This window comes from Colias philodice, chromosome 23, assembly GCF_061535455.1.
Source record: "Colias philodice isolate Cphi_HAF_F1 chromosome 23, ilColPhil1 Martin Lab GWU primary, whole genome shotgun sequence".
NCBI lineage: Eukaryota > Metazoa > Arthropoda > Insecta > Lepidoptera > Pieridae > Colias > Colias philodice.
This window is the reverse complement of record NC_143108.1, coordinates 5,592,088-5,617,601: the sequence shown is the minus strand read 5'-3', so window position 1 is coordinate 5,617,601 and position 25,514 is coordinate 5,592,088. Positions and strand designations below refer to the sequence as shown.

Here is a 25,514-nt window from a genome sequence, read left to right as displayed (position 1 = left end):
GATATTTATTTTATTGAATATAATATGTGATGTGTTGAATAAATACATATTCAAATACAAATAAAATGGCGTTTTATTGTTTTTTCGTATGCATATAATAATGATGAAAACGTTACAAATGACCTGTGTAGTATTTTTTATGAATATAATATTAATGTTATTTCTAATTTCAACAAAATTATTATTTTTGTAATATCGATATGGTTACATCCCTTTAGAGCGATTGTATTATTACGTATATGTATAGAGATTTTTCTGTGTAATCGATGTATGTGTGCAAAAACATGCTAGTCTGTCCATTTTGTAATAGTTTGAGTTTGTAAAGACACAAACAGAGGCGGCTCGCCCTAAGGAGCGCTGGTGCAGTGAACTCCCATAAATAATTATAATAAAATCATACTCCTTAATTTAATTATTAACATTAATTATTACTATTTAAAATCAATCGTAATCTTTAAAACTACTGTTAATACCAATGAATATATCCATCATTCCATCATCCCATACACCTGTATAATACCTACTGTATTATGTAACGCGCGAAGCAGTGCGCTCACGATTGCGCTCCAATGAAAAAAGATTTAGTACATTTCCTAATACGAAATCCAATAGGAGTGAAAGAGAGGGTTTTGCCAGAGCCCTGCGCGTGAAACAAAAGATTTTCTATGGAAAAGTAGCAAAATTCGGTGCGCCGCACCAGCAAACGTTGCCGGTTCGTTTTTACCGCCCGGCAGGACAGCGATTGCGACGTTGCCAGTTGCTACGTCTATAATATAAACAAACACTCGACTCTCGAGTCAACTTCAATGCACGCGCGCGATTCATGCAATTTTCTAATTAAAATTATAAAATACGTGTTGAAATAGCCTGTACTTATCAGTATTACTTGTGAGTGTTAAAATGAACAATAATTATAATGTGGCGTTCATTAAAAAGTGTGATAAAACGTTACAAATTCGGCTTGAATGTAAAGCTAAGGGACCGCCACGGCCTGAACTTGATCACGCAAAAATGTACGACAAAAACGAAAACATATACGCGTGTGTTTAAATCTGAACAATATGTAAAAAAAACCGTGGTTGTGTGGTTGTGATGAAAGCAACAACAGATATTTACGAATGTCTTGTCGCTTTAAGTTATAGATATTTTTGCACACCAAAAAGAAAGACGTATGTAGGTATTTCCTTTATAAGTAATTTTTTTGATAAATGTACTGCTTTACACCATGTATTTTCAGTGTTTTATTTCAAGTGAACACCCATAAAATTTTGTCACGAGCCGCCTCTGGACACAAATTATTTTTGTGAATGTGTGATTGTGTTTCAAAGTGTGAGTTACCCTCCCCGCACCAAAACCGGCAGAAAGTTTAGTTAGAACATTTGCCAGCGTGCTCCATCCATTACTTAATGATCTAAGAAGCAAACAATCGTTTGTTTATAAATAAATATTTATTTATTTTTTCCTATTTTTATTGCATCAACGATGATCTTATGGATTATTTTTATTAAATTAATTCGTGGCACATTACATTTAAACCAAACCAAATTGTTTATAGAAACAATTTGGTTTGGTTTAATCAACTAGCGGTCCGCCCCGGCTTCGCCCGTGGTACATAATATTTACGTTTTCTCTACATAAGAACCATCCTCGTACTTCAAGGAATATAATATAAAAAGAATTATCGAAATCCGTTCAGCCGTTCTCGAGTTATGCGCTTACCAACATATTTTGGGATTCATTTTTATATTATAGAAGATAATCGTTGTGAATAACTAAGATTTTGGAAATTATTTTAAATGCAATAAATTCTATGCCTCTCTTTTTTAACTTGCCTCACAGAGACAAAGGAATGCTTCCGAACATATTGCCACAATATTGCTATAACACGTACATTAATATTCCTTTTGTGATAATAATAAAATTACGAATTCAACAATACATTATTCTAACGGAACATTTCCGGTATCTGCATTTCCGCTTCACTAAACTTTACTTCTCTACAATGACTCATCATTTTTATTGCATTTGTAATAAACTACATTTATTAGTAAAATATTTCATCATTAAATCTCTAACAGATTGCAAAACTTCTTTTACGAGAATTTTTTTATAAGGTGGCAAATTCTAACGTTTAATAAATAAAAAATTTTCTTCACAACTTTTCATATTATATCGCGAAAAATTACATCCACATTTCGCTCGGTGCTCCGCCGTACAAAATTATGAAAACATTTGGCTAATCTAATAGTCATATCTAGATTTTTCCTCGTGAATCAACAAATCAATTCCACCCTTGGTCAATCCAATACATAAACATTGGTAATACACTCATACTTATATTATAGAAATACACTCATACACTCTCCACATGGGTCGTGATAAACCAACAATAATCACGTAAATATTACATTTGTATACATGATCGGGTCATGAGTTCAGCGAGCAAGGAAATTTTATAGTTCACTGCAGTTTTATACTCTGTTTATAGAAACATAGGTAGTTGATAAGGCTTGGCAATTTCTAAACATAATTTCTTTGCCATTAGGTCACCGCGGTCAAGAATATTTCTTACGTATATAAAGGATAGGATTAGAGGCTATTGATATATGAATTGTAAGATAACATTGAAATTTGCGAGTATATGCGATAGAAGAAAAGTGTACGTAGATAACACTAGCCGCTCCGCGCGGTTTCACCCCCGTGGCTCCTCTCCTGTTGGTCGTAGCGTGATGGTATAGTTATAGCCTATAGCCTTCCTCGATAAATGAGCTATCTAACACCGAAAGAATTTTTCAAATCGGACCAGTAGTTCCCGAGATTAGCGCGTTCAAACAAACAACCAAACAAACAAACAAACAAACAAACAAACTCTTCAGCTTTATAATATTAGTATAGATTAGCTAGTCTCATAAGTCATAACGGATAGAGTAAAACAGGATGGATCAATTAATTTCTGAGACAATTTTGCCGTTTTCCCGGAGTACGAATACGATACACTTCATAGAAGACAGAAAAGTATTGATTCTTATAATAATATAAATAAAACAGAGATTCATTTCAAATAATAATTGAGTAGATTTAATATAGTTTGTAGCTGTCTTAAGAAATTGCCAAAAAGAAAGGCGTGATTCGAATTGAGACGAACACATTTTAGAGTCCATGCTAATTAGTAGGCTTAAGTAAAAGTCGATAATACGATTAAAAAAAACCTTTTGAAGAATTCACTTTTTGCTTAGCATAAATTAATTGATGCTTACCGAACCGGTTTCCAAAATAAAATTACACAAATAAATAAATAAATATATTCATTAGTAAAAGCTCCTTCCTATAAATTCTTCATAGTGTTGGTATTTAAATTGGTAGAAACCAAAAAGCGAAACTTTCTATATATCAATTAGGACTTTAAAGCAACAATAAAGTTACTTGCACTATTTTCTGCATTGGTGACGACTTTCTCGTATAATAATACAGCTGATTAAATGCAACACATAATAATTATATGGAGCAAACGCGTTCTTTGTTACTGGTTTATCCAGGTTTCAGTTTTTATTATTATATCCAGTTGTACTAGTATGGATTTATTGTATCGGCTATATTTTCTTGAAAGCAAAACATGTTTGACCAAGCTTTCGTCTTAGACAGTGCGCGCACGAGCAACTTTGTCTCCGCAACTATTTTGTCTCCGCAACTATTTTGTCTCTCCCACCTATGGGCTAGTATGAAAGTGCGCGCACGTAGCGACTAGCGACGCAACTCCCCATACAAATTGATGGGAGAGACAAGTTGCGGAGACAAAGTTGCTCGTGCGCGCTCGCTCTTATGTCAAATTAAAATTAATTAATTCATAAACGTAAGCGATCGTTAATAGAGTTACTAAGTTCACTACTAAGTTTTAAAATGTTTTATCATAACGTAAAATAAAACCTCTTTGTGAGCGATATTTTCTTTTATGCTAATCTTTATTATGGATAGTACAGACTACATCGACCGCCTCCTTGGTGCAGTTGTTCACGTGTGAGCGTAACACCGAGGGGTCCTGGGTTCGATTCCCGGTGGAGACGAAGAAAAAAAAAAGTCTCGGTCTGGCAGGACGCAGAAAGCTGATCACCTACTTGTCCCTAAAGAAAATCGATCAGTGAAACAGATGTATAATGCATCTGCCCCTTACCCCACTAGGGGACATGGGACTTCACATTCACACAGACTACATCAGCTCAAGGTTAACCAATAAATAATTAGTCTTACCATCTGGAAATAAATTTTTAAAATAACTTGATGTAACGGGTTTTTGAAATGGCGACCATAACAAATAAATATAACAAAGAAGATAATGTAGAGAGTTTGTGCCGAGCACACGTGTCAGAGGTGAAACTTTTTTAGCAAGATTCAAAGATAGCAAAATCGTCGCCTTACTACATGACGTGACGGTATTGCCATGACGCTACCTTGAAATTTTATTCTCAATTCACTTAAAACATATTTAGCAGCTAAGTTTTCCAGTTTGAAAATTTCCTGCAGTATTTTCATTTAAGAGTGACTCAGTTTGAAGTTGTGAATAATAGCCTATAAATAACTTCAGTATGAATGAATTAACACGTGCCTGTTATCATTTGTTAATGAACAAAACGCCAAAATTGTTGACGTCAATTTTATCTTAGTTCAGCGTGAAAGTAAATGAAATAAATATGATTAAACAAAACATAAACCTTTTGTGCATTTATAAAATACTAGCTTTCCACCCGCAGCTTCGCCCGCGCAATCAAAGAAAAACCCGCATAGTTCCCGTTCCCGTGGGATTTCCGGGATAAAACCTATCCTATTTCCCGGGATAAAAAGTAGCCTATGTCCTTTCTCGGATATCAAAATATCTCCATACCAAATTTCATGAAAATTGGTTCAGTAGTTTAGGCGTGATTGAGTAACAGACAGACAGACAGAGTTACTTTCGCATTTATAATATTAAGTATGGATTACGAGATTAATGCTAAAACTACGAAAATAATATTATAGTTTTAAACTATCTTAGACTTTTTACGAATAAAAATGATTAGGTAGGTACTATGATGATGAAAATTACAATTCCTAAGAACGAAGGAAATGTGAAACAGATAAAACTTATTTTAATATATTTTCTTTGCCACTAAATTTCCAAGGTCGATACCGAATAATTAAATATTTATTTTTGTAATACAATTATGGTTATTAGTACAATAGCTGTGTAGATATTGAATGTCTGAATACTTGTACATAGATGATGGAATTGAGTATCGGTCAATTAGGGAAAGCTGGCATGTTCACAGTACTCACACTTATGCAATTTCACTTACAGTATGTTCAAAAATAAATGCGACTCTAGTTTCATTTTAGACTTGAATTGTAAAATGGGTGCGTTGTAGATAAATATATATGCAAATATAATTACTTATGAAAGCTCTCATAATTTACCTGTAAAATTATAATTTAAAAGTAAATCAATTGATGAAGTTAATTATTTATTCTAATAATAATCAATTGGATAAAAGTATTAATAATCATTCAATTATCAAATAATAATTAAATTCCTGACTTTGGTCGAGTAAAGATATCTAAGAAATATTATATTTGTAGTAAGTACGTAATACCTACCAATACGCGCTAACAAATATGTGTTACATGTTTATTGTATAATTTTCACACTATTGGTTTTAAATTCAAACTCAAACATTTATACAATTAGACTTCTTCTAGAAGCACTTTTGAATCGTCATAACAGTTTAACAGTTTTAACATTTACCACCAATTCAGAAAGCAGTATCTATAGAGAAGAAGAAGAATCTATTTAATCATAATCGTAATCTTCTACTTCACTGTAACTTTCATCGCTCGAAGAACTCGATGTTTTGTTGTCGGAATTTCTTAATGTTATTATTTAAATGAGTCAGTGTAATTATCTACTTTTGGTTCTAATTGAATATATTTTTCCTCATGTTCTCGCGTCTTTCTCCAAACGTCACTAAACATATCCAGACTAATAGCATTTGCTTCCTTTCTAAATAATTCTTCCACAGTTTTCAAGTTAAAGTTCACATTTTGTGATGCTACTTTCCCTTTAATTATGCCCCATAGTAACTCTATTGGGTTGAGTTCTGGATGGTATGGTGGAAGGCGCAATACACAATGTCCATGATCTTTGAGGATTGCATCAAGTAGGTAAAAATTGTGTATAGTTAGTTTGGCTTATTTTTTTTAATAATGTGATAACTCTGATTATTAATTAGTAATTTGATTTTTCTAACAAGATCCTTATCATCCAAATTTCCACCTTGGTGAGAAAAATTGACATTTCTAATGAAAATGAACAAAAAATTAAATGATTTTATTAAATACTGTAAAATAGTCTATAATTCTTCCATTTACTGTATCACAAAATTCTTCATAGATTTTTAGATATTCGTACTACACCAATTACATCACCCTGTATTTATAAACAATTGCAAAATATGACACATACATAGGCCGGGAGATACTGACACAAAATTTCGGGTCATTTGTAACAGAATGGCGGTTCTACAGAGGTCTTATTACGCAATGACTAAAAGAAAAATGATGGTCAGAACTCAGAACGCTGGTACCGGCGGACTAGTCGCGTGGGCGTAAGTCGAACTCGTCGGATAAATAGCGAAAGTCAAACGATTTGTAACACAAAAATTTTAGAATTCACCGATAGCCCATAAAAAAGATGTAGGCGGTAGTGTCATGCCATACTTTTCCGGTGTAACTTACAGCCTCCCATACCGACGCGATGCGTTGATTAAAAAAAAACAATTCAAACATTTGTACCAGGCTAACTTTTGCACAGGTAATCATCATCGTGCAGACATTTACGAAAATCGCCATGCCATACTTTTCGGACGATTCCAAATGGCCACCATACCGCCGAAAATCTGCAAAAAAAAAAATTTTTTTTTCGCCAAACAATTTGTACCAGTATTGCATTTGGATTTTTGGAGAGTATTTGATAAAATGTGACCATTATTATATTTGCCATACTTCTAGTAGGGGGAAAAAGTGCTGCTATACTTGAAAATTAATTTATTCGTCACGTTTCAAAAATACGACTGTACAATACGTAAAATAATTTTTTACAGTATGGGATCATTATATTCTGTTTGTTTGTATACAATTCTACCTAGAAAAAAATATCGCAGATTGCAAACATGGGGCGGATGATTGTAAGACTTAAGCCAAGACGTAAAAAAAAAATGAAAAGAATTGGCGATTTGTACCAGTACGGCATTTTTGGAAAGTATATGATGCAACGTGACCATTATTATATTTGCCATACTTTTAATAGAGGGAAAAATTAGTGCCATACTGCTACAAATCGTTCAAACTACGAATAAAATCTTACAATAAGAAAAAAATCTTATACACATTCGCCACCTCCCACAGGTATGGCATTATCACACTTCTATTTATAATCATTCAGGAGTTGTTGAAAAAAAAATGTAGGGTGGTACAAATCGTTTGGCGAGAAAAAAAAAATTCAAAAATTTGCAGATTTTCCGTGGTATGGCGACCATTTGGAATCGTCCGAAAAGTATGGCATGGCGATTTTAGTAAATGGCTGCACGACGATGGTTACCTGTGCAAAAGTGAGCCCGGTACAAATGGTTGAATTGTTTTTTTTAAATCAACGCATTCACGTCGGTATGGCGGACTGTAAGTCACATCGTATGGCATGACACTACCGCCTACATCTTTTTTAAGGGCTATCGGTAAATTCTAAAATTTTTGTGTTACAAATCGTTGGACTTTCGCTATTTATCCGACGAGTGTGACTAACGCCCACGCGACTAGTCCGCCGGTACCAGCGTTCTGACCATCATTTTTCTTTTTGTCATTGCGTACTAAGACCCCTCTAGACCGCCATCCTGTTACAAATGACCCGAAATTTTTTGTCAGTATCTCCCGGCCTAACATGTGCAATGTGTAAATGTGTTGACGTTCCAGCTCTTCTTAATATACCTATACATGGGCTTATTATTTCCAGACAGTTTACGCCGTGAATTGAACTGACTGGCAAATTCATATTATACGATACCATTGATGTCTATTGCGTTCATAATCTATACTAAATACTAATATTATAAAGCCGAAGAGTTTGTTTGTTTGTTTGAACGCGCTCATCTCAGGAACTACTGGTCCGATTTGAAAAATTCTTTCTGTGTTAGATAGCCCATTTGGCGAGGAAGGCTATAGGCTATATCAGCTATATCCAACAGGAGCGGAGCAATGCGGGTAAAACCGCAGGGCACAGCTAGTTAGATATAAGAAGTCATAAAACGGCTCCAGATACCTTTTAAATCTAAGCATTTGGGACACAAAATAGTGTGTGTATATTGTGAAGACTTAATTAATTCTAGAATTACACTGCTTACATTAATTTTGTATGTAAATAAACTGAAATCAATTGTCATACACTACATTAAAATCGTTGTTATAATGACTCGGGAATTTAAGCAAATTGATAAATTGAGATTGTACATGATAATAAACAAACTGACAGATATAAATCATTTTGATATGGAGGCTGCTATTTTATATTATTTTATAGTGTACTAGCTTTCCGCCTGCGGCCTCGCCCGCGTTTTCAAAGAAAAACCCGCATAGTTCCCGTTCCCGTGGGATTTTCGGAATAAAACCTAGCCTATGTTGCTCAGTGAAGATGCAGCTTTCTAATGGTGAAAGAATTTTTGCAATCGGTCCAGTAGTTTATGCGTGAAAACCATACATACATACATAATTACATACCTTTCCTCTTTACAATATTAGTGTAGATTAATGTTATACGAGTATGAAGGAAAAGAAATATAAAATCTAATTTTGGTCAATGAGACAACGAATATTTTAAGTAAGTAAAAAATTAAAACAATTATATTGAATTTTTTCAAATTTTCGCTATGCAAAACACCTGAAAGAGGTATTGACCTAAAAGTGACCCCTACATTAACGAAAACTGCGACATTGAAAGAAAAAGAAAATGAAACGCATTTACATAAAAGTGTTTTCGAAGAATCTGTATACTATATGAGGTAGGTAGTAGATACCTATAAACTTGTAAAAATTTGAGAAACGGCATAAGCTTTAAATCTTCAGGTTATCTGTTAAAATAGTTAGGTATAGAGTTTTTTCGTGTCAAATTGATAAAGAAAATTAGATCCAAAAAAACTTTACACATGACAATATTTCTCTTTAAATCTATAGTTTCGGGTTCAATTTTGTTATCATCAAACACATTTTAAATGCGTAATGTGCATTGTACTGTAACTTGTAAGATAATAAAATATCTTCTGCGCACATAACATTAGCTATTTTCAGCAAATAACGCAGCATTTGAATATTTAATATCAAGAGATTATACTATTTCGTATCGATATGTATAATTTATTGCTAGCAATTACTAATTAATAAACACGAAACTGAGTGGTGATAAAGAACATAGAATAATAATCATTTTTTTGTCAGATAAAATCATACTGATGCAATATAATGAAATATTTTATGTTTCTTCGGCGGATATGTAGGGGATATAAAGTTTTTTGTTATTTTTATGTGCACGTTTCTAAACGGATAGTATAATTATAGCTTGCTTGGATAATGGATTTTACTTTTTCAGTTATGTTTATTTCTGTTTTTCGTATTGGAATGTTTAAACACAATAACTTAATTATATTAATAAAATTGATACGTTCATCATTCTGCTTCAAACATTATGTTTTATGGCGTATATTTGTGCAAAAATAATTTATTTTGTATTGTATGGCATAGTAGTGCCACAGTAGGTACTTTGGCAAAACTCTAAACAACTATGTTCTATAGAAAATAAATTAGAAAAATGCAATACATTTGAAAATATTCAAATGGTGCCTTAAAAATTCTCGGTGCCTCCTTATTATTATTCATAATACCTATGTAATACCTACATTAATTAGGCATGGAATGCAAATGCTTACATTATATAAATTACTACGTCACATAGCCTTTTTTCGCAACTACAAATTTTACATGTTTGAATCTTGGATTAAACTTATCAGTTCAATAACGTACCTATTACACGAAAATGAGATTTTTTTTTATAGAATAGAAAAAAAGTCACGAGGCGTGATACGCACCCGTGACTTTTGCCTAACCACATGGCAATATCAGGGGCCGTAGTATGACCGCTTATTTCCAGACAGTTTACGCCGTGAATTGAACTGACTGGCAAATTCATATTATGATCGCAATAACCAGCCAGATTAATTATGGTATAAGACAGTGCGCGCACGAGCAACTTTGTCTCCGCAACTATTTTGTCTCCGCAACTATTTTGTCTCCCACCTATGGGCTAGTATGAAAGTGCGCGCACGTAGCGACGCAACTCCCCATACAAATTGATGGGAGAGACAAAATAGTTGCGGAGACAAAGTTGCTCGTGCGCGCTAGCTCTAATATGATTTTGCCAGTCAGCTCTACCTCACACTCTTAGGCGCGGGTCAAACACAAGCGGCGCGGGCGCGGGCGTGCCATAAGCGCACCTCTTGAATCTGTTTTGCACCACGTCCTTCTTATACATTTTGTATGAAAGAATTTTGGAAAGGCGACGAGGCGGCACGCCACGGTTGCGCCGCGGGCGTACCGCAGGCGTACCGCAGGCGCGCTTCCCCCATCGCATCCAAATAGAGGTCAATTCACGGTCATACACAATCAAAAACAAATCGGGTGGTATAGACCGGGAGATACTGACACAAAATTTCGAGTCATTTGTAACAGGATGGCGGTTCTACGGGGGTCTTAGTACGCAATGACAAAAACGAAAATGATGGTGTGAACGCTGGTACCGGTGGCTTAGTCGCGTGGGCGTTAGTCGAACTCGTCGGAAAAATAGCGAAAGTCAAACGATTTGTAACACAAAAATTTTAGAATTTACCGATAGCCCATAAAAAAGAAGTAGGCGGTAGTGTCATGCCATACTTTTCCGGTGTGACTTACAGCCCGCCATACCGACGCGAATGTGTTGATTTAAATAAAACAATTATTCAACCATTTGTACCAGGCTAACTTTTGCACAGGTAACCATCGTCGTGCAGCCATTTACGAAAATCGCCATGCCATACTTTTCGGACGATTCCAAATGGTCGCCATACCGCCGAAAATCTGCAAAAAAATTTATTTTGCCAAATTTTTTGTACCAGTATTGCATTTGGATTTTTGGAGAGTATTTGATAAAATGTGACCATTGTTATATTTGCCATACTTCTAGTAGGGGGAAAAAGTGCTGTCATACTTAAAAAAAATAATTTATTATTAATTTATATAAGTGAAAATTTCCAACACCTATATCTTTGAAATTTTGTATTTATATTCGTTGATCCTCAAACTTACAGGAAAAATAAGTGCCATACTGTTACAAATCGTTTGACTTTCGCTATTTTCCGACGAGTTCGACTAACTCCCACGCGACTAAGCCACCGGTACCAGCGTTCACACCATCATTTTCCTTTTTGTCATTGCGTACTAAGACCCCTGTAGAACCACCATCCTGTTACAAATGACTCGAAATTTTGTGTCAGTATCTCCCGGTCTATAGTAGGAGACGGTAGCCTGTCAGTCAAAAATGTGTTCTCTCTGTGTGGAATTATATAGAGCTGCTATTACATACCCTTCTTCGTTTTGTTTTTAAAGGTGAATTGAATTAATCGATGAAATTATTTACACAGGTGATGGCAGTAGGGAAAGTGAAAATGAAGAAGAGCATAATGAAAGTTCCCATGTATTTACAATGTCAGAAATAAAGATAATCCTGATTTTGATTGTGTTCTTTATTTATTTGTAATTGTAATAATATTGTGGAATGATCAGTACTGTAAATACTTTTGAACTGAGATTTTAATGATAAGATATATATTTTATCTATACTAATATTATAAAGAGGAAAGGTTTGTATGTATGTATGTATGTATGTATGTATGGTTTTCACGCATAAACTAGGTACTGGACCGATTTTGATGAAATTTGGCACAGATAATCTTTAGACCCTGAGAAAGAACATAGGCTACCTTTTATTGCGAAATATGTACCACGGGCGAAGCCGGGGCGGACCGCTAGTACAATATAAATTTTGTGTTATTTTAACCTTCTTTTCTTCCATCATTACACCAGTACTACTTTAAAATTACTTTAAAAGTACTATAAAATTTTCCAAGTAAATTCCAACATTTCCAACAAAGATATATTTGCAATCGTGGGGTTATCCTCGCTATTTACTTACAAGGAATTATCAAAACAAAATCGTTACTTTCAAATTAATGTTAAACTCTTTTAGCACAAAAAACATAATTTTACTAAATTATGCATGAAGAAAATGCATTTAACCACTCTATATAAATATCATTTTCGGACGCCAACAGCGCGCCCGATGCGCGCCGGCAGCGCGCCCGAGGCGCGCCGGCAGGCGCGCCCGCGGTGCGCCCGATGCGCGCCGCGCCGCTTGTATATGTCCCGCGCCTTATGTAGATATTACACAATAATATAAAAATTACTAGTAGCAACAATTATTAAAAACTAGCCATTATTCAAATTTATTTTTAATTCTTTGGTTCATATGATATTCAACGAATAGTTTTGACCAAGGATTGTTAAATCTGCCCCTAATCTAGTGCTAAAATTAATATAATATTATAGCCTTCAGTAATAAATAACAATAGACGTATGCCATTTAATCCCAAGTATCGTTTCTCTGTGGTTATTTCACAATAATATTGGTATTCTATAACGATCTTGGGGTAATCTTAGACTCGAAGATCATATTTCACATTGTATAGCCTAGTTGAAAGAAGTAATAATATCACATTCTCTAATATTTTTATTAAATACTAGCTGTGCTCCGCGATTTTACCCGCAGTGCTCCGCTCTTGTTGATCTTAGCGAGTAGATATATAAGCCTATAGCAGGGGTTCCCAAACTGTGCGCTGCGGCGCCCTGGTGCACCGTAGAAAGTTGCCTACCTACTTAGGTATAAAACTTAAAATCGCTACAAGTCAAGGTTTAGGGTATTTTTCTTTAGTTTAATGGAAAAAACGATAAAGGATGGAAAAATAGAAGTAAAATATACCTACAAAAGACTCAAAGGATTTTGATATATTACAGACTGAAATACCGTGTTGCCAAATTTAAGCAACTACGGAATTTCTTGCCGGTTCTTCTCTTTAGAAACCGCTTTCCGAATCGGTGGTAAATGTTAAAACTATGTCATGACGATTCAAAAGTGCTTCTAGAAGTCTAATTGAATAAATAAATGCTTGATTTTGAGTTTGAGTTTGATATGTTTCACATCTAATTTGATTTTCTTATCGGGTAAGAAGATGTACCTTATCTGATTTGCCAAATGCAGATTATGTTGACATATTTAAAGTATTTAAAAATTCATACTAAATGACTCAAGGACTACGATCCATTTTACGCTAGTAATTTTTATCTCACGTATGTAGATACTGAAAATGAAGGACATACTCTACAGTGTAGACATTTTAAGAAAAAACTTCAGTTCTTGATAATTTAGATAAGGCTATTAGCCTATTAGGTAACTCCGCACTTTTCAGGCAATATCATGAAACGAGGAAAAATTTAATTCAAAAGGAGAGCATATAAACAAATTCTAAAATGATTGATAGTAGAGACGACGACACTGACAAACTATGATGAAATAAACGAATTCAAGATCAAGATAAATATAGATCTCATACAGATAACGTAGTTTTTCGCATTTACAAGCTCTCGATTAGAATCTAGAGTTGCAAGGGATAACAAACTTTATTGTTGACAATAATAATAATTAAGGTAAAATAAACATTGCGGTCCTCGAATAATGAGAGCAGTAGAAGATTATTAACTCTACAACAAAATTTTCCTCAATTTTCCATTGAATCACGAATGTAAATAAATAGGACAACACTTTTCCGAGTACACAACCTTCATATAAACTATGTCTCATGATTTTTAATGAGATACATCCACTGAAATACCAGCTAGATACCGCTACACATAATGAATTACAAACATTGATTATCAGCTCATTTTATTAATGCAAAGAGTTACACTGAAACAAACGCACGCGAAAAGAGAAATCGACATATTTTAGCAGTGATTTTACGTACGCTCACAATTGATTATGTGAACGTTATTTTTATATATTTAGATACACTAATTCATTGATAGATTACCTTCTTGTAACTGACCACAGGCAACAAATAAACTTTACATCATCCGAAATATGAACATGAGATAATATAAACTTAGAATTGTTCAGAAAAGCACTTTTATTGATTGGTAAACCTCTTAGAGGTTAAGTGAAATTTTACATAATACACCGAATTTTTCCGCGCGCACCGCGTGACGTTCAACGCCGCGCACGTTCGACGTGTGACTGAACAGTGAACACTGATGTGATTACGTACACGGCGATCGACATGCATTGTTGCGTCTGACAGACCCAAATAATTCGGCGCGTGCGCATGGACGCGCCGGCCGGACGGATTCCTGTCGCAGTTGGCAGCATGGAGATGTCGCAAGTGACAACGTGGTTACACATTCGGTACTTACAAAATGTAAAGTTCAGTTACTAATTAGGTACTGTTACAATTTTTTTGGTTTTTTTAATTGATTGTAAACAGGAATACAAACTCTACATTTTAAAAATGTCTATATTTTTGACATAGTTTGGTCTTGTCCAATCATGGGTGGTTTTAATAGGTTGGTTATAAGGATGTTATTACTTATTAGTGAAATAAAAAGAATACCGTGAAAAAAGTCAGAAGGCTAGGAAATATATCAACATGGCCCTGTCATCGGAGTTCATAACTCGTACGCACTAAGTACAAAATACTTTATGTTATACAATATATCTATATATCTATATATATATATGTATACTTATATCAGGCAAACTATGCATGTTAGTACTGTAATAATGAACTAATATGAAAACGAACCACTAAAATTACCTATTATAATAGCTAATTTTAATATTCGCGATTATTTATAGCTTAGCTGTTTATGTTTAAATAATATTTAAAACAACAATAAAACACTAATTATTCAGCAGTTTATTAACATGCTAATAACATACATAACAAAGCTGGAAATGTTTGCATTACTTATGTAACACATATTACTAGCTTTGCCGCGCGGTTATAACTTATAGCCATTGTAAAATTTCATCTTAATCCATCACGTCGTTTTTTCGTGAAAGAGTAGATATAATATAGAGTGAAGAGAGTAAACATACAAAAAGCGGCCGATCCACTTCTTTCGTTTCTGGTTTCCTCGCAAATAACTTGAACATGGAAACTTATAAATTAGTTTGTCAGGACCAAGTGCACATAATTATCTTGTTTTTATACAGTACTCAACTGCACTAACTTGAAATTAACTTTGAGAACAAAACGACGATTGCAACAATTGGCAGATGCCAACAAATGCCAGATGCTGTGGACACTAATATTATTATTTTTAATTTAAGATTCATGGATTGATGTGATAAATGGATTTTTTGCAGGAAGTATATTTGTAATAATGTTCGACTCTATGCATTTGCATGTTTCAATTTATCTTTTACTTAGTCTTTTCATTTCAATTGCAACTGAAGTATTCAGTTGGTAATAATGGAAGATCCTACGTAAGGAAGAATGTACAATGTACATATACTTACGTAGCTACATTTCTTAAGTAGGACGAAGACACGTTACAGAATATCTATTTTTTTTTAATAGCATGATTTTTAACATTAAAGTTATCTAGGAATTAAGATCGCTTATAAAACAAGGATACAGGGTCACAAAGATAATAATAAAAAACTTTTGTCGGTCCGGCAGCGGGTACATGCACTTATCTGCGTGAGATTTGAAATAACGAATCTCTGTAGACATCATTGCCATTTGCAGAACTGACCACCTTTCCACGACAAATCGTCTTCTTAGAAATTCAAAACTACTGGAATCGCACTATCATTTCAACACATGCATTAAAATGATATTATAAAGTAGTAAACTAAAAGCAAAAGCGTGAAACCAGTCGGGTAGCAACGCCAATTACATGTTGCAAGGGGATCATTAGGTACATCCGCTTTAAGACGTAAACAGGACATTATATTGCCAGATAAAACAACATTTTTCCAATGTTAACTATATTCAGTATGATTGGTAACTATCCCGATCCTTTATATGCACCGCAAATTGACTGTGAAGATAAATAGCTTGATTAAAATCAGGCAGTGTGTTTACGTACGTACCTACAGCTCGATTTTATAGAAATTTAATAACAGATTATAGGAGATGCTTGCTTACGATACACAATAGTGATCGCAAAAAAATACAAATGCTCAGAGTTCTTGATTTTAATATAACTTATATTGAAATCGTTTTACTATTCCACCTAACGACCAGTAAAGAGATTCCTTTATGCTTATTTATTTCAGTTGTCTGCTTCCTTGCCATAAAAAAGACTTTGACTACAGAAAGTTGCAATACTATTTTCTTAACACCTACAAACAGTAACGAAATTTGTAAAATAATAAAATCACTTAATAACACTAATTCAGTAGGAACAGATGGAATAAGTACAAAAATATTAAAATCATGCAGTGACCATATTTGCGAACCGTTGTCTTTTCTTGTAAATTTATCGATGGAACAGGGAACTTTTCCACACGCGCTGAAAACATCAGTGATAAAACCATTATTTAAAAAAGACGATCCGAAAGATATTAAGAATTACAGACCGATAGCGTTAATACCAGTGATATCTAAAATATTTGAAAAAGTAATCTTAGAAAGAATTAGAAATTATATTGACAGAAACAAGATCTTATGTAAAGAACAGTTTGGATTTAGGAAAAATAGTTCCACTTCATTAGCATGCTTTGATATGGTGAAAGAAATAATTCAAGCTTTCATCGAAAAAAAACCCGTAAGCGCTATATTTCTAGATATGAGCAAGGCATTTGATTTTGTAGACCATGAATTACTCTTGCTTAAGTTAGATAAATATGGTATAAGAGGAATTGCCAAAGAATGGATTGCTAGTTATTTAAAGGATAGAGATCAGTTTGTGGAAATACAACAAATAGTAAATCAATCAAGAAACGTATATAGATCAGTAAAAAAAACTAATAGATCAGGTGTACCACAAGGAAGTGTGCTCGGCCCGTTTTTATTTCTCTTGTATATTAATGACCTACCGAAATCAGTGAAACACAAATCAGTTTTATTCGCAGACGACACTACCCTAATTGTTAAATGTACTGAAAAGGAAACGTACGAGAGAGATATAAATGAAGCAGTTAAAAATATTGTAAAATGGTTAGAAGACAACAATCTTAAAATTAACTTATTAAAAACAAAAATAATTCAATTCTATACAAAGAATTGCTCCAAAATAAACCTAAATATAAAGTGTGATAACCAAGTAATAGAACAAGTAGATCATCATAAATTCTTGGGTGTTTTGTTGGATGAAGGTCTAAAATGGAACAAACATATTGATTACGTTTGTGACAGAATTAATCGTTTCGTTTACGTATTACGGCGTTTAAGAGATACTGTTTCTATGAATGCAGCAATAAATGCTTATCATGCCTACGTTTCCTCTGTACTTTCGTATGGAATCATTCTTTGGGGACAATCTTGTGATGTGCGGAAGGTATTTGTCTCACAAAAAAAATGTATCAGAGCTCTGTGCGGTTTGAACCAAAGAGACAGTTGTAGACCTCTGTTTAGTAAATTACGGATCCTTACTTTAACTTGCATGTACATAAGAGAAGTATGTTTATTTGTAAAATATCACCCGGAATACTTTAAGAAGAAAGGAGAAGTAAATTCGCATATGTTGACAAGATACCAAAACAAATTACATTTCCCAACGTGTAGAATTAACAAAGCTAAAAACAGTGTAATATTTATGGCTATTAAAATATATAATAAAATACCGGACAATTTCAAGGAACTACCAGTAAATTTTTTCAAAAATAAACTGACGAACTGGTTGATGGTGAAACAATTTTATGACATTGAAGAATTTATGACTTTTAAGTAGTGTAAACTGAATTGTGTGTGATAAGTGTGTGATATAATCGTGTTAATCGTAGTGCGTTCGCGTAATTGTGAAAATTGAATTGTGTGTACATTTAAATAATTAGACTAATCAACTTTCTTTTCAATATTTGCACACCCAATCAATGGGTAGAATGTATTAGCCACATAATATTGTAATTAAAAACATCTATAATTTGTAACTACATTCTTGCAAATAAATATAATTTGAATTTGAATTTGAATTTGAATTTGAATTCCTCTGATCACAATATAATACCGTCAATGTAACCATCAAGCTTACAACGATTAACAACGAATTAACACGATACTTCAATGTGAATTGTTCGTTAACAATTAAAATTCCAGTCACGTTGCACAGTAAGTCCAGCCCACGAGAGGGAAGTAGCCTCTTTAATTTATTTAATTTATTTTTATCGAAACATTTTGTATTCAATGTTTTTCTTTTAAATATTACATCTGATGTATCCAGACCACTTGGAGAAAGGAGGATGAAGGATATCGTTTTGTTTAATAGCTCTAATATCTCATGAACTTAAAAAATTGTGAGGATCTTCGACACGGATAATACCTACCCAATAAAATACAATTAGGAAGGAGATCTTTGAAATATTTGATAGACTGATAAAATGGAATAGATGTAGAAACTAGAAACTCTTCGACATAACAATTTTTATGAATTTGATTATGTGTAGGTGGTTGAACATCTGGTAATCTTACAAAATATTTGTGACAAATGTTGCATTCAACAAAAAATAAATACAATATTCGTGAAAGATACAAAGAAAAGAAAATACATTTACAAAATCACACAACTCTACACAGAACAAATAAAACGAGGACAGTAAATTAAAGTTGCCTCGTAAAATAAAATATTGACACTTCACCATTCAAATAAAAGGAAAATGACGTGATTTTTCGAATAAATATTTTCCCATAGTATTGCCTTGGACGTTGCAGCATGGCTCATGTAATTTCTGAAGGACAAAGCGTTTTTTCATGTTATATTTAGCCGACTTACAAAAATAGATCGTGCTGCTCAATCAGACATCTTTATAAAATGAAGGGCAATCGTGTTGATGAAATATGCTTTCAGGTTAATGCAAGAAAACAATGAAAATTTGGTAACAAAGCAATTGTCTGAAAATGTTGTTCATTCATATGGTACTGGTGATGCATCGGAATACGAATTCCTGATTGTGAGTCCCCAATTCCTGACGCATGACGTATTATGAAAGTACAAGTACAAGTATGACTGGCCAAGCGGCTTGGTTGGTAGTGACTAGTGGCCCTGCCTTCCAAGCCAGAGGTCGTGGGTTCCCAAAGTTCGTGGGTCGTGCCACCCGGGGCAAATATTTGTGTGATGAACATAGATGTTTGCTCTGTGTCTGGGTGTTAATTATCTATATAAGTATTTATTTAAAATTATATATGTATGTTTATCAGCCATCTGGTTTCCATAACACAAGCGAAAGCTTAGTATATGGGATCAGATCGTGCCGTGTGTGAAAATTGTCCCGAAAATATTTATTTATTTACATACAACACAAAAAAACCTATTATGGTGTTTCGCATAATCTGTAATATTTACAAACACAAAGCTATTCCTACTGTGCTCTTCTAATCATCTCGTTCTAAACTTTGCGCACCCGTTTGATAAGGCTTTACATTCTATATTAAATCTGAACATAAACAAGCTCGTAATAGGTTAAGAAATGAGTCCTAAGGTGAATTAGATTCGCGTTATGTGGCACTTAACACAGATTCCTGATAAGCTAAGAACACTTCCACTCAACATAACACTACATTTGAGTATTGCCAGTTATGAATTATGATATTACCAAAATTACCATACATATTAGGACACTTGTATTATTACTTTTAGCGTATTTTATGTAAGTTATGGTGACCTTATTAATTATTTATCCGTATCATATTGTATCCACAAATTATATTTTATATTATTATTGGTAATTCTATTTAACATGCAAGCGGCTGACAATCTGGATGTCGGAAGGGTGTCACTGAAAATCAGTGCTGAGGCGTTATGCCTCAGGTATCCTGAGTGGCATCCTTTTTTGGCGCACGCAACCTCACATATTTTTGATAGTTTTATTATTATTTTGTTTTACTTTACTTAATTTTTTTTTTCTTCTTATTTTTTAAACTTCGTACTTTGTAATGTTTATTATGTACTTGTGAGTTGTGTGTGTTGAAATAAATGATTTCTTTCTTTCTTACTTATAAAAACAGAGGATTCTTTCTTCATTTGTCTGTTTTCCGATCCTTTGCAAGTTTATGAATTTTTCCGTCAGTCTTTTCTTTCATTTCTCGAGCTCTATTGTAAAGAATGATCTCTTTTCCAAACATATACACAAGACAATCATGTGATGATTTGTTATCTTCTTTTTATCTTTCATAATACTCGCATAATAAAAATGCATATTTGTGAACGGCTTTACATATTTCATTCAACCTTTTTTATACTGCTAAAGTTCTTCATAGAAAATTCAAGTTACATATATGTATATATTTTGTACAATATCGTTAGTAAAATAAATATTTTATTTCTTTACTAGCTATGCACCGCGGTTTTACCTGCATTGCTCTGCTCCTATTGGTTTTAGCGTCGTGACATAAAGCTATAGCCTTCCTCGGAAAATGAACTATCTAACAGTGAATATGAAAACGGGGACATCTGGTAACTCTAATGTTTTCAAACACATGCGTCATTCAGATAAACTCTTGACACTATAGCCTATAGGGCCTAGGCGATTGACGTAGTGCACTAATTGTTGAGGTTATTGGAAGTTTTGCACATACTGGTCATCTAGGACGATAACGTTTTTGTTATTATAATATAATATCTTATGTATTGTGTGCGATAATCTATGCACGTGTTGTAATAAATCGATGGCTCTTTGTACTCAATATTCTGCTTGGTATAGGTAGTGTACAAAATAATGAGCTAAAATATTTGATAGTGAATCTAAAAACTATTATTCCTAGAAACTATATATGAAATGCTTGTAACATAGAGTAGATGCCTACTTAACCACAATTTTATTAATTTATTTCGTTTTTTTTTAATTAAACAGACAGACGTTTTCATGTTTACGCGGGAACTGTCAAACTGACACATTTAACAATAACAAACATGAAAAAAGAATATATGCGAATCGGTCGAGATGTTTACGTCTGATTCCAAGAGAAAAAAGGGATTCGTATTTATTTAAAGTAGAGAAAATTTATTTCTTTTAATGATAGTTATAACTATAAATTTAGGAAACGTTTTGTAAATATATATACCTCGGATACAAAGTACAATAATTATGCTAGCATTTGAAATCATAACAATAACATTGATAATATAGATATGGGCCGGATCTACTTATTTAGTTTAGGATATCTAATAATCTAAAAACTTGGATAACCAATAGTAATAATCGTGATAAATTCATGGACACTGTCTCATGCATATGCAATATAAAGTAGATGTTCATTTTCTTCTAGAAAAATCGAAAAGAAATAAAAGCAGCAAAAATACTGAGAAGGCTGTCACTGAATTTAAATAATATATTATGTGTATGTATGTAATGTGTGTATGTATGTATACATAAATATAATTATCACTACATAGTATAAAACAAAGTCGCTTTCTCTGTCCCTATGTCCCTATGTATGCTTAAATCTTTAAAACTACGCAACGGATTTTGATGCGGTTTTTTTTAATAGATAGAGTGATTCAAGAGGAAGGTTTTAGTATATAATTTATTATGTTTTAGACAAAGCGGGCGAAGCCGCGGGCGGAAAGCTAGTTAATTATAATTATCAATCTCAACTACATTATGATTGGAAACTTTACAGATCATAAATCGACATTATTACATATATCATTAGTCCTCTGCAATTAACCCAGATGTTACTGAAACAATTTTTGTTATCATATTAAGGTGAAATTTACATATTGTGTCCATATTGCAAAAAGTTTAACTGGAAAAATAGTATAAAAATTTTATCTATCGTGGAAATCTCGGAAAATGGTGTCCTTTTAAAAGGACGGTAGTAATATGTACTACTAAGTAGGTAGACTATGATATTAAAATGACAACATACATTTCACATATTTTTATGTAGCAATATGAAAGTTTTCAAAACATAATTTAGAATGCAAGGTTCCATTACATTTAGGACAATAGAAATTGGCTTTCTTGTGACATTCTATACACCGAAGCTGCTTGTCTCTGTACCTAATGATGTGATCTTTTCCATCAAATCCAGAGGTTTCACGGAAACTCTAGCACCTTTACGTTCCTCATTCTTATATGTTTCGAGCAGAGCAGTTCCAACACTTCTACGAATGTGGAGATAATCATAATGGCCCCCTTTTACTTATATATTTGCCAAGAATTATGTACTGCCATATCTAGTCCATGACAAGTCAAAGAAAAATACCACTTCTTGCCTCTGATAGATGTCTTGTACAAACCGATGCTCTGGTCGGATCTGTCCACCCCTCCCATCCCATTTTCTCGTACTTTTTTTACGACATGTATACTTTTCTTCTGTTGTTGTGAAAATCTCTTTACCGTAGACACAGGCTGAATCGTATCAACGTTTGATGCAACAGTCACAACACTGTTATCATTCCATTTGCAAAATAAATTTGTTCTGCTCTGGTCGATTGATGCTTGAATGTACCTCGTGGTGTCTTTTTCAATTCTCAAAGGCAGCAGGCAAAGGGCATTTCGCGACGCGATTTTCCCGTACTGTGCGAGTAGCCTTTATTCCTCGTACTCGAAGTTCATCAATGAGATGAATGGACGTAAAAAAGTTGTTAAAAAATAAATGGAATGCAGCTTTGCCCTATATTTGTCGCAGTACATCGGCATACTGTAATACAACGCTTGCACCCAATCCCAGAGGCATTTGGTATTTGTGTTGATTACCAACATCATTCGATTGTTCTTGGTATGGATCACACCAAACTCTGCAACCTAACCGTGTCGCTCCCACCCAAAATTCATACCCCCATCTTATTGGTTTCCCTCTTATGAATTGCTTGCATGGATGGCCGCCATAGTAGAGCACCATGGCTTCGCCGATGCTGTGATGCTCTTCAAAGAGTGCATGCGCAAAAAAGTACTCTGTAGTAGTACATATTACTACTGGCCTTTTAAAAGAACGGCAATTAAAACTGCATAAATATCACAAATAAAATGTAATCTAATAGTAGGAAATATATATTTCTGATAAAACACGTTTCAAATTACGTGTATTTAAAATAAATCAAGTAATTTGTTGTAATTTATTGATAATACATTTAACTTGATTTATCAATGGAAAATGACTGAAATTCTAAAATAATTTAAAAATATACCACTGTTATAAAACGACACAACACTTTAATTTTCCAATTCCTACAACCGTGAGGTTTCAAACGAATATAAACATTTTTTTCAAAAATGCCCTCATTGTTAATAACAATTTTATTTATGGTGCGTCCTTTTAAAAGAACGATAGTAACAACTGGGTTAATAACTAATTAATAGATACTAAACTTTATATTGACGTCAATACATCGCTTTTACTTTCGCAATAACAAAATATTTATCGGACTTAGGGATTATACGGAATTAAAGTATTAATAAAAATGCAACATAGCAAACAACGGTACTGAAGGAACTTGATTGCTTTATTATTGTCAGAAAAACTACCTACATTGATAAAACTATTCAGGTTACTTTATGTTGATATTTTTAACCATTCAGGTAATTAAGACAACTTAAAAAAATGTGAATGAGACTAAGTGGTATGGTTGTGTTAGTCTTTTACTAAAAACAGCCGATTTGGTCTTAATGGAATTTAAGTAAGATATAGATTATAGTTAGTATTCTGTATAGATACGTTTATAGGCTACTTTAACCTGGATAAAATGTTAAGCCGTAGGCTGAAGCTAGTCAAAGACTACCTATATGTAGACAGACAGAGAAGTAGTATGTACGCAGAAGTATGTACCTAAATATTTTTATTTATGCAACACAACAACAAGAAGAACGGAAGTATTTGTCAAGTACCACGAGGACGATGGACAGTTTTGTCCGATAAGGATCTATTTATAATTACACTCGTGCGCGTGTTGTTTACATGCGAAATTCGAGTGCATGTGTACTAAGAATGCACCAAGTACTAACAATGTAGATAGATAGATAATAGATTAGGTTTGCGCTAGACTTTGATAGTGCAATTGCTGCGAACGGTCGCATTTTTAACCTGTTTTGCAACGTTTGTCGTAAATCGTCGCTGGAATTTTAAAATACATGAAAAAAAATATATCTGAGATAATTCTATTATTACACTAACTATTCAACCGACTACATCTTTTGGATTTCTCTATTAAACTTTATTTTTGGATTTGTTATATTAGGTAGGTATTAGGACATTTGACTGGACGAACTGATTTTAATGTTTCTTTGTTTATTTGAAAGTACATATATACGTGCTTCGCCTGTAATTTTCACGAAAATAACAAATATTCAAGTATTTTCTAGTGTTTGATTTAACGCGAGTATTATACATTTAGAAATTAAAGACTTTTTAAGGGTTTTTAAACGCGATTTATTCATTATATTACTTTCCCGACGTTTCGAACACTTTACAGCGAGCGTGGTCACGGGGAGACTCTGTCTCGTCAAAAAGTCTTTAATTTATAAATATTCAAGTACTTAATACTAGTATAGCATTATATTATCTGTGCTAAAACCGACAAAAGAAAACCACATAAACAGTAACCACATTAAAAAATTACACCTAAAATGTCGGCCCCCTAGGTTCTAGCGCATGTCACCACTCACCAGCCAGCATTATATTTTGCAAGTCGGCTGTCGGATGCAAGTTACCGCGCATGCGTGTCGCAAACACTGCGCTTGCTCAATGACTCAATCGCACGGTTTGACAATCGACACACATCTATATAATCATATGACAATATGTAGTATGTAATATATATGTGTATGTGTAACTTTGTTGTGTGGATACAGCATAATGCAAAGTATTTCAAAAATAAAAATAATTTGGAAAATCCAAAAGTGCACGCCTCATAATTTTTTTTAATAAATATTTATTAATTATTATTTTTGTTTATTTAATAACAATTAAACCACATCGAATCAGACCCTGAAAAATGAAAGGGTTCTATTCCTGAGCATACTCAAGCGTAAGAGAAAAAAAAAGACTCGATTAGTAAAGTATTTCGGTCGCTATCGTGTTAACAAGAAAAAGGATCCGCACATACAGACACACGGACGTCCAAGACAGAACTTTTTTAAACTGTTTTTTAACTAGTTTAAATAACAAAAATGACATCAAAAATATCATGAACGTTAA

At 33.5% G+C, this 25,514-nt stretch overlaps 1 protein-coding gene across 4 annotated transcripts in view; it reads right to left on the bottom strand.

Moving 5' to 3' along the window:
* Positions 1-25,514, bottom strand: part of mino (glycerol-3-phosphate acyltransferase mino) — a 60,214-nt gene that overhangs the window by 32,749 nt on the left and 1,951 nt on the right. For 3 of the 4 annotated variants that reach the window (XM_089709859.1, XM_089709858.1, XM_089709861.1), the window contains exon 1: positions 14,244-14,463. The exons of the other annotated variant lie outside the window; for it this stretch is intronic. The gene's annotated coding sequence lies outside the window, so the exon portion shown is untranslated. Of the gene's footprint in view, positions 1-14,243; positions 14,464-25,514 lie in introns of those variants that run through there. 4 annotated transcript variants of the gene reach the window in all.